Source organism: Mastomys coucha, unplaced genomic scaffold, assembly GCF_008632895.1.
Source record: "Mastomys coucha isolate ucsf_1 unplaced genomic scaffold, UCSF_Mcou_1 pScaffold22, whole genome shotgun sequence".
Taxonomy (NCBI): Eukaryota; Metazoa; Chordata; class Mammalia; order Rodentia; family Muridae; genus Mastomys; species Mastomys coucha.
This window is the reverse complement of record NW_022196905.1, coordinates 248,536,414-248,547,014: the sequence shown is the minus strand read 5'-3', so window position 1 is coordinate 248,547,014 and position 10,601 is coordinate 248,536,414. Positions and strand designations below refer to the sequence as shown.

At 41.4% G+C, this 10,601-nt stretch overlaps 1 protein-coding gene across 5 annotated transcripts in view; it reads right to left on the bottom strand.

The window, feature by feature from the left end:
- Positions 1-10,601, bottom strand: part of Hydin (HYDIN axonemal central pair apparatus protein) — a 421,354-nt gene that overhangs the window by 243,575 nt on the left and 167,178 nt on the right. The window lies entirely within an intron of this gene.

Genomic DNA, 10,601 nt, shown 5'->3' with positions numbered 1-10,601 from the left:
ACACACACACACACACTAGTTCTATCTAGTGTTCCATGACATAGCAGGAAAGCCAGAATACATTGTATATTTCAAAATGCTAGAAGACACAAATGATAAATGGCTGAGACAATGGAAGAACTCATACCTTGATTTGATCATAACATTGCATTTATGTATCAATATATCATATTGTACCATATAGTTATTATGTATATAATTATTGCATTTCTATATCCAAATATATTGTACAATGTAGTTATTATATATAAAATTATTACATCAATTAAAACAATTGATTTAACCAAGTCTTAGCATTATTCTGAAGTTTTTAATAAAGCAAGGTAGTTACTCTGAATCTGAGGGGGTGGCCAGTGATTGATGTGACTCTCCAAGTGGAAGCCACCACAAGATGCTTAAGAGATACTGTTTTAATCTAGAGTCAGAAAGCCCCAGAGAACTAGCTGTCTAACTTTGTGGATCTGACCCAAATTCCTACACTTTACAGAACTTTTTCTCCCTCCTTCCACGGAGGTCATGGAATGACCTCAAATGTATGTGTCTTCCACACATTCCCCATGGACCCAGAGTTAACAGGGGCATATAGCAAACCTCTCTTTTGTGTCTTCTCCTCTTTTAGAATGTGAAAATATTTTCACTAGGTAATGTAAAATTAATTAGAAATTATAGAAAGTCTCTCTTGACTCCACCTTCTTAAAATAATTATTGTCAACATTAGGGCGCCTATTGTCTGTGCTTAATTATATATCAAAGCAATTGTTGATATAAATGAGAGCATAAATTACATATTACTTTGTACCTGATTTTTTTTTTCATTTAAAATATAGCCAAGTATGGCTGCATAGTTACTCCCCTCTCTCAGCAGCTTGCATGGTATTTCCTAGTACCATTTCTAGATGGCAGAGGGGAAGCTTTTCAAGTCAAATTCAGCTTTAGTCATCTGAATCCTGTGTCCTAAGCATGCTGTGTCTTTGGCAACAGATGCCCATCCTCAATTCCTGAGAGGCAACCAAGGGGCTACATTGATAGTCTATATAGTTTTGGGAGCCACTTGATCAACTATGCAAGAGAAGGTTTCTTGTGATTGGTACTGGAAGTTTTTCAGTCTATGGTTCTCATCAGAGAGCATTGCCAGCCCAAGTGGTTTAACTTCTGTGTGTGTCCTTGTGTACACAACACACACACACACACAAACATACACATGCACACATACACAGAGTGAATAGTTATACTTTGGGGTAAATATAAAAATTATGATCCCTTGAGGCTTTATCAAACAACTGTGGTATTATTTGTCCCTTGTCCCACCTTCTTTATATTGATTGACTACTTTTCTCCCCAGCTGAAGCCCCTCCCACTTTCCATTCTTCATTTTATGTCACCTGTATATTGCTATTCCCCACCCAACCCCAGCCCTTGCTGCCACCTGTCTACAGTATACTATCTTGGTTCCCATGGTTACTCTGCCTTGTATACTCACATCTGAGCATCTGGAGCTGGGAATCACAGATGAGAGAACACATTCGGCACTTGTCTATTTAGGTCTCTGATACCTCATTCAATATGATCTATTCTAGGTCCATCCCATTACCTATACATTTCAGGATTAAACTTTTCTTTATAGGTTAATATTACTCCATTGGGTATATATGACATTTTCATTGTCCATTCATCTGTTCAAGGGCATCTGGGTTGTTTCTGTGTCTAACGCTGGTGAACAGAGTTGGCAATGAACACTATTGAGCAAGTATCAGTGAAGAAGGATGTCGAGTCCTTTGGTCAGATGAGAAGGATGGTACAGATGGGTCATGTAGGAGGTTTATTTTTACTTTTTTGTTGTTGTTGTTGAGAATTCTCCATGGTGATTTCCAGAGTGGAAGCACTAATTTGAATTCCTGCCAACAGTGAATGAAAGATCATATATGTCCACATCCATGCCAACAACCAGTTGTTTTGTTGATCCTAGTCATCTTGGTTTTGCTTCTTTGTATGTTTTCAGTTTGTTGGTTGGTTGGGATTTTGTGTTTGTTATTGTTGTTGTTTTGAGATAGGGTTTCTTTGCATAGCCCTGGCTGTCTTGGGATTCGATCTGTAGACCAGGCTGGCCTTGAACTTACAGAGATTCACCTGCATCTGCCTCTTGGGTGCTGGGATGAAAGGTGTGCACCACCACCACCTGGCTCACTCTGACTGGGCTGAAATGAAGTCTCAAAGTTGTCTTAATTTGAAGTCTCCTGATTGCTAAAGATGATTAATACTTACTGAGGTATTTCTTAGCCATTTTTATTTCTTCTATTGAGAACTCTGTTTAGATCTCTAGCACATATTCTAAAATTGGGTCATTTGTTTTCCTGACTGCTTTCTGAGTTCTTTGTATATTATGGATATTAATCGCCTGTCAGATGTACGGCTAACACATTTTCTATCGTTCTGGGGATTTCTTCTTCAATGACTGGTTGTTTCTTCAGCTATACAGAAGCTTTTTAGTTTTGTGAGGCCCCAGTTGTCAATCACTGGTCTTAATTCCCGGGCAAAAGGACATATTTGCTCTGTATATAACTTGGAATACTCAAAACACTTTTGATGGCCTGTTGGGTTTAGTTTTTATTGTTATAGCAAATACATTCAGAACTACCAAGTGACAGCAAGTGATAGTTCTCATTCACTGTTACCACCATTAATTATGGTGCCTTGTGAGATCCTACTGTCTTCTGTTGCCATCTAGCTTTTTATTATCACTATCTTTCAGAGATAGGAATGCTGTCCTTTTGTGCATCTAGTGCTAGGCAACATCATGGCCATTAGGCAGTTACATCTTTGATTGTAAGAAACAAGACTGACTTTTACAATATTTGGGACAGCTAATCTCTTCAGAGGGGTTTTCTACTCTGCTCTATCCCTGGAAAACAGGCATCAGTGATGGCAAATACTCGAGGATCAATGGTTCTCAACCTTCCTAACACAGTGACCCTTTAGTATAGTTCCACATGTTGTGGTGACCCCCTGTCTTAGTCAGGATTTCTATTCCTGTACAACATCATGACCAAGAAGCAAGTTGGGGAGGAAAGGGTTTATTTGGCTTACTTCAACATGGCTGTTCATCACCAAAGGAAGTCAGGACTGGAACTCAAGCAGGTCAGGAAGCAGGAGCTGATGCAGAGGCCATGGAGGGATGTTCTTTACTGGCTTGCTTCCCCTGGCTTGCTCAGCCTGCTCTCTTATAGAGCCCAAGACCTCCAGCCCAGGGATGGCACTACCCACAAGGGGCAATTGAGAAAATGCCCCACAGCTGGATCTCATGGAGGCACTTCCCCAACTGAAGCTCCCTTCTGTGATAACTCCAGCCTGTGTCAAGTTGACACACAAAACTAGCCAGTACACCCCCCAACCCTGAAATAATTTTCATTGTTACTCCATAGCCATAATTTTGCTACTGTTGTGAATCATAATGTAAATATATAATGTGCAGAATGTGATCACCCAAATGGGTTGTGACCCACAGGCTGAGAAACACTGCTTTATGATGTAAGTCAAACTTTCAGAATATCCAAACACTGTCATCTTTCTCTGTTCTTCTAGAATTCCAGTCTCTGGGCAATGATTTGTACTCTGTGGTCACGAGAAATGGTTTTTTGATTGAGATTCTAACTCACAGACTAGCCAAGAGAGAGAGAGCTGCTAATGTATCAAGGGATAAACAGCAGGGCTATTTATAACTGTCAGGCCTAAACCTTCTCCATCTGTTACCTTGACTGCCTTCTGTTAAAACAAAAGAAAAGAAAAACAAACAAACAAAACCAAACACATGTCATAACAAGCAGTGGACCCCTGTTTCTTTGGGGATTATTTATTATTTAAAACTACTGGCCCTGTCTGTAGATAGGCACTTCCTGAGGCAGAAGGCATGTAAGAATCAAATACCCCTTAGTTCCTGGGGACTTGTTGAAATCTTAGAGTCACACTACAAATGTGCCTTTTGCACAAGATTTTCTAAGCAGGTACTTTTCTCATTTTAGCAAAAAGGCATCAAGAGAAACAAATGCAAGGGAGCTGCAAACTGCAAGGACAGGCTCCTTACTGGAAGAGTGCGATCTTAAAGCATTAAAAAAAAAATGGTCTCTTATGTACAATTAGAGTAAGCTGGCCATACACATTAGGAACGAAGGGATGCTCAACAGAGCACATTTGATGAGCCTGAAATCCCTGAAGGCAATGAACTTCATTGTGTAAAATACCAGAAGATGCAAAGCACTGGCCTTTGACAGCTTGTTATCCACTGTGTCTCTGTACACCTGCACTCAGGTTCATACATTAAAATCTTAATTCCCAAGGTGGTGGAATTAAAAAGTGGAAATTGGGGAAGAGGAGTAGATGAGGGCAGGACATTTCTGAATGAGGTTGGTGTCCCTACAGAGGAGCCCAGACGGAGCTCCTTTGCTCCTCCCATGGGGTAAGAACCCACCCAAGACAGCACTGGGAGAAATGGGCCCTTATCAGACACCAAGTCTGCTGCCATCTGGATCTCACACTTCTCAGCCTCCAAATTAGAGAGGCATAAAACTTCCCTTGTTTGTAAACTACTTATTAGCCTATGGTATTTCCTCATAGCCCCGACTATATTGTAGTCAAAGATATGCTCATTAACTTGAGGTACTGAAAGAGACTTTAAACACAAAGTATAAAATCTATACAACAAAAATGTTAAATTTGGAGCACTGTGAAGGAGAAGCAAAAAGGGCTTCGACGACCAAAGTAGCAAGCCATGCATCCAGTCTCTGCATTCCCCTGAGCCAAACAATGACTGCAGGGGATGGGGCGGTTTGACCCTGGCGGTTCTGTGAAACCACACCAGCCTATTTTTCTTACATCAGTGTGTCCTTTGACTCTTCCCACAAAGTCCCCTGGTGAACAGTTTAAGTCCTTTGTGCTTCTCTGTACCATCCTCTGCCAACTAACAAGGACGACTTCTGGTCAGAGGGCAATTTGGTAGTATTTTTAGAATCTTTATTGTACAATTTTATCGTTTACATTACAGTTCCTGGGCATAGCAGTCTAGAAAGAAAATGTAATTCATATCCAGTATTGGGGAGTAGATATGAACAACCATTGATAACCTTATAGTTAATTAATGTTTTAAATCTTTGGTATGATACAGAAGTGTTGGATGGGTTGTTAGGTTTGTATTTTCGGCATTTTGGGGAAACTGGGTAGAGCTCTGGATGAGTTAGGCACCTGGAGATTTCTTCTAGCTGCAATCATTGAGCCATTTCACAGGAGCTGTATCTTTATGGAATGGTAACTGGACAGGGGATGGGATGTGTGGCACTGTGTGACTCAAACTGGATTCAAATACTGGATACAGAGTTCCTCAGGCAGGCATCTCTTCTGAGTTTTCTACATTCTAATTTTCTCATCTGTAAAATAAAAGCAGTGTCCACCCACCCCAGCTAGCCACTAAGAGCCTCAAATGATACTTGCTGGAAGTATTTGTGCTGATATGTGGGTGTATTTATAAATACCCAAACAAGGATATTACATTAGTTTGATTATTGGAAGCAAAGGTGATGAGGTGAGGTGTAAGGGAAGGACTGCAGGTAACAGGAGCTAAGACCACCGGACATTCTATAGGGTCTATGACAGACTGCAGAAGAGCATCAAAGGTATGCACGTTCTAATTCCTGAACCTCTGAATATTTGGATGATCCAGATTCTCTGCGTTTCTACAGGAAATTTAGAGATTTATTTTCATTATTTTTTAAAACTGTGTGCATGAGAGACACATACACACAGAAAGGAGGCAGACAGAAACACACATATACAAACAGAGAGAGGGGAGAGAGAAAGAGAGAGAGAGAGAGAGACAGAGACAGAGAGACAGAGACAGAGACAGAGACAGAGAGACAGACAGACAGACAGAGAGGGGCCGGGGAGAGAGAGCTCACAGGTGCCAGCAAATGCCAGAGGTGACAAGTCTCCCTGGAGCTGGGGTTACAGGCTATGTGAACCACCTGCCATGGTGCTGGGAACTGAACTTAGGTTCTCCATAAGAGAAGCCAGTGCTCTTAACCACAGAGCCATCTCTCTAAGCTCTCCAAGGGAATTTCAGAATCATCTTGTGTATTCCTATTTTAAAAAAGCAGTTGAGTTTTTTTTTTTTATTTCAATTGCAGTAAAACTACACTTAAATGGGAGTGGGTGGCATTTTAACATCATTAAATCACTGATTCCAGGCACTGTGGACTTTCCCATTTGTTCAGGTTTGTAATTACAGCTATCTTTTATACATTTCACACACAGATCTTGCATTTTTGTCTGGTTTATCTCTGAGTACTTTATATTCATAATGCTATTTAAGCAATACTGCTTTCTGAAATTTTATTTTCCCACTGTTCACTGTTAGGTTGTAGAAATACAATCCATTTCCTTGTGCATGAATCTTTAATCCTGCAACTTTGTTATAATTACTTTTTGGTCCTCATTTTAAATACATATTCTCCAGCACTGCTTTCTCGGAATTTTGTGTCACTAAAACATAGATGAAGCCCAATAATCTACATTTTTAATGTAACCAGAGTTAAGACTGGTGTAGATTCTCTAAGGACATTAACTTGAGAAACATAAGAAAATTGTTAAATCTGTGAACTGACAAGGCAGAGTTAGCTAACTCAGATCAATCTTGCACTTTATATGTAAAGAGTAAATAGTAAATAAAGCAATTAAAAATGGTTAAATATACATTTTAGTGTTTATCTAAGCTCATAATAAAGGAAGGACAATACAAGAGAATAGAAATGAAGGGGGGGTGCACCTAAGCCTAGTAAAATAGCAAGGTGAGGCTAAGAAGGTCCGGTGATTTGCAGAATAGGCACGGGTGTCATAGTCTCCTGGCTCCTGTTTACCCTCACACTAAGAAGATGCAAACTTGTTCTTATCTGGGAACAGAAAATTAAACCAAGGTTCTTCCATAACCTAGAACCATGGAAAATCTACCTCTAAAAACAACAACAACTAAAATGGCCCAGGAAGATTCTGTCCCCCCCGGGCTAGGATGGAGCCATGAGGGCTGTTACATAGCTAGCAGGCTGACGAGGGGAAGAGGCTCCTGGGAGAAATCAACGTCCTACAGACAGGCTTGCCATCCAGACGTACACTCCAATAGATAGGCTGCAGAAGCTGGAGAAGCTTGACCGGTGAACTAGCAAAAGCCCCCACCGAAAGAGTGTGTTCAGAACCCCGTAGCCTTTACATGACTTTACAATATAAACATTTCCAACTATCTGAGGGAACAGTCTAGTTCCTGAGGAAAATCAGTAGTTTCCACAAGCAACCCCAGAGGTACATAATAGAAAATTCTTAGAGAAACCCTATATGTGGCATTCCCAAAAGATTTGAAGAGGTGTAGTAAGAAATAGAAACCACAAGGAAGGTTACACAATTACACAATTTCTAAAAACTAAATCAATGAAGATGTAAAGTGGAGTAGATGAGTATACCAAGAATAAAGCTAAAGAAATCACTAGTCAAGTAGAAGAAATAACTTAGAATAAAATACTCAGACTAGAGGCCAGCAAGGTGGCCCAGTGAGTAAAAACAGTTGCCGTCAAGACCAATGGCCAGAGTTCGATCGCCAGGACCCACACAGTGGAAGGAGAGAACTGACTCCAAGCAGCCCTCTGACCGCCACCCATGTGCTGTGCTGAATGCACACGTACACAAGCAGATATGCGTAATAAAAATGTATAAATCATGGAGAGACAAGGAGGTTGAAGAAGAGGTTACTTCTGAAGTAATTCTGAGAAGAAAGGGGAACAGCACTGAAGAGGCTGGTGACAAGAATTTCCCACGACTGATAAAAACGTGCACAGTCTGAAGAAACCTAGCACACACCAAATACAGGGCTGGCGAAGCAAACCCACCCCTGTGGAACCACAGGGTGCCAAAGCACACGGCAACTCTCAACACTAACAGGAAGGCAGAGAGAGAGAAATGTAGCAACCAAAGTCCATTGGCAACTTTGTTAAAAGGTAAACAGTGAGAGCAGGGGAGGTGGCCCCAGGTAAGAACACTGGCTGCTCTTACACACACACATACACACACACACACACATGCACACACATGCGTGTGCGTGACAAAAGTGTGAAGAGGAATCAGAACTCTATGTACTGACTTCTATGAACATAGAGACCTTTCAGGGTTTAAATGCAAAATGTCCCTCACAGTCTCACAAGTTTAAATACTTGGTCCCCGACTGGCAGAGCTATTTTTGGTGACTTTAGAACAGTCAGGAAGTTCCCTGCTGGAGGAAATAATTCTTGGGGAACAGGCCTTAAGGGTTACAGTATGGCCCCACTTCCAGCCTAAGTATTTTGCTTCCCACTCTGTTGAGATGTGAGGAGTCTCAGCAATACACATATTTGATGTCATAAAGGACTGGACCCTCTCTGAGAGACAAACTAAGCCCTTCATCCCTTAAGTTGCTTCTGTCAAGTATTTAGCATCAAGATGAAAGAAACAAACTGCTATAGTATCTTAAAGCCAATGCAAACAAAAAGAAAGGCGGCCATGAAGGAATTTTTCCATCCACTTAACATGTGTTCCTTAGTGAGGTAGGACCAGGGGGTTTTGCCATCTGGTTGAAGATAATGGCCAGCAATCATCAACAGCCCTCCAAAGGACACAGAATTGCACGGAACTTACAGGAATGATAATATAGAATCACTACACAAACAGAGCCCCTCCTTGGCAACTGAGTCTTTTAATAAATGACTAACAAAATAAAGAAGAGACTGACACACAGATGGAGAAAGCATTACATTCCGGTCTACTCAGGATAAGAGATCTGCAGGGAGAATTTGAAAGCACAAAGGAAACAATGGATGAATACAGCTCATGTTGTATTGTTTGGGAACCTCCTGGAGAGCAGCCTGCCCCCTGGAATGACGCCCAGCACAGTGTCCCTGCAGAGCTGGAGGAGGTCCCACCACCTGTGGCATGGGGGCTACTGGCATGCTTCCAGGCTGTGTCTCTGAACATTGCCACCCCACCCAGCATTTCCTGCATACCCTCTAAGACGCCTGGTCTCCTGGATGATGGTCTGCAGCATGGAAAGGTGATATTATTATACTATCCTAAACTCAACCATTCTGCATTCATCCTGAGGCCATGGCGAGAATCCCATCTCCATGTGCAAGGAAAACACCCAATCAAACAGAATGCAGTGGCCCATTTGGATGTATTTTTGCTTCAATCATTTGCTCTTTCATTGAACATTTTGTTGAACAGCTTTATGTTCTCAGTGCTTGTGGCATAGGCTCTACACAGCACAATTCCCACATAGAAATTTCAAAAATATAGGAAGCCAAGACCATTTTGCTTAGGGATGAATAGAGAGATATTAAGACTACATGGGAAAGCAGGAAAACCATTCCCATGACATGTACGGTGATAGGCATGTTGAAGGGGAGGCTAGCACGGTCTCTGGTTCGCAGCCCAAGGCTGGCTGAGGAGCATGGCTTCAGGGATGTGGGAGAATGGTGGGGTTCAGGTGGGTGGTGGGACTTATCCAAGTCTCACCTGAGATGACTGAGGACTCATCGTTCATCCTCCTAGTTTAAATAATCAGAGCATCCATGCTACCCTGTGCAACCTACAGATGAAACAGTAGAGGTAGACAGCATAGCTATTGATGGTTATTAAGGAGGAGACTCCTTGGCATAGGCCTTAGGGACATATATTCATGGGGTGATGATATCTCTGTAAATATTAGGTTTAACTATGGTTATCAATAATGAGCTTATTAAAGAAGTGGGGAAACCCATAGAAGGTAGAGGGGGAGGGTGGCAGGTTATCAATAATGAGCTTATTAAAGAAGTGGGGAAACCCATAAAAGGTAGAGGGGGAGGGTGGCAGAATATCGATGGGAAAGTTAGGTGTACCAGTATCCTTACATGCCAAGAGACATAAGGTCCAGGGAACAGAACTATTAGGGTTCAATATATAATTTAAAACTGTAAGTGAAACTCATGAAATAAAAACAGTAAGAATGACTGGCTTGCGAGGGCAAAATGGGGGCTTGGTGCTGCCAGCGGAGGGCATAAAGGAACTTTGCAGGGTGATGCGGGTTTTCTCTGTTTTGATTTGGATAGGGGTGAAACCACTACTCAGGTTTGTCAAAAGACACAGAGACAGGGTGAATTTTACTGTATGTAAGTTATAACTCCATAAGCATAGTGAAGGAAAGAGATGATAAAGGTAAATTAAATGCAAGCCTTTTATACTGAGGACCAAGGAGAATTGTGTGAGGTTAGTGAATGAACAGACAGTAACACAGAGTCAGCCAGGGTTCTCAGGAAATGTCCACCATGCTTCTTGACAGTGTTCCAGGAGGGAAAGGCTGCCTTTTGGCTTTAGAATTTTGCTGTCTACCTATTTTTCTTTCTTTTTTTTTTTTTCTTTAAAAAATATATTTACAGTATCTCCTTTCCCAGGTTCCCCTCCAAAATAAAAAAGAAAAATAAAAAAAACAAAAACAAAAACAAACAAACAAAAAAACCCTTAAACTAAAATGATCCCCTCTTCCCTCCCCCCTCCCCCTGCTCACC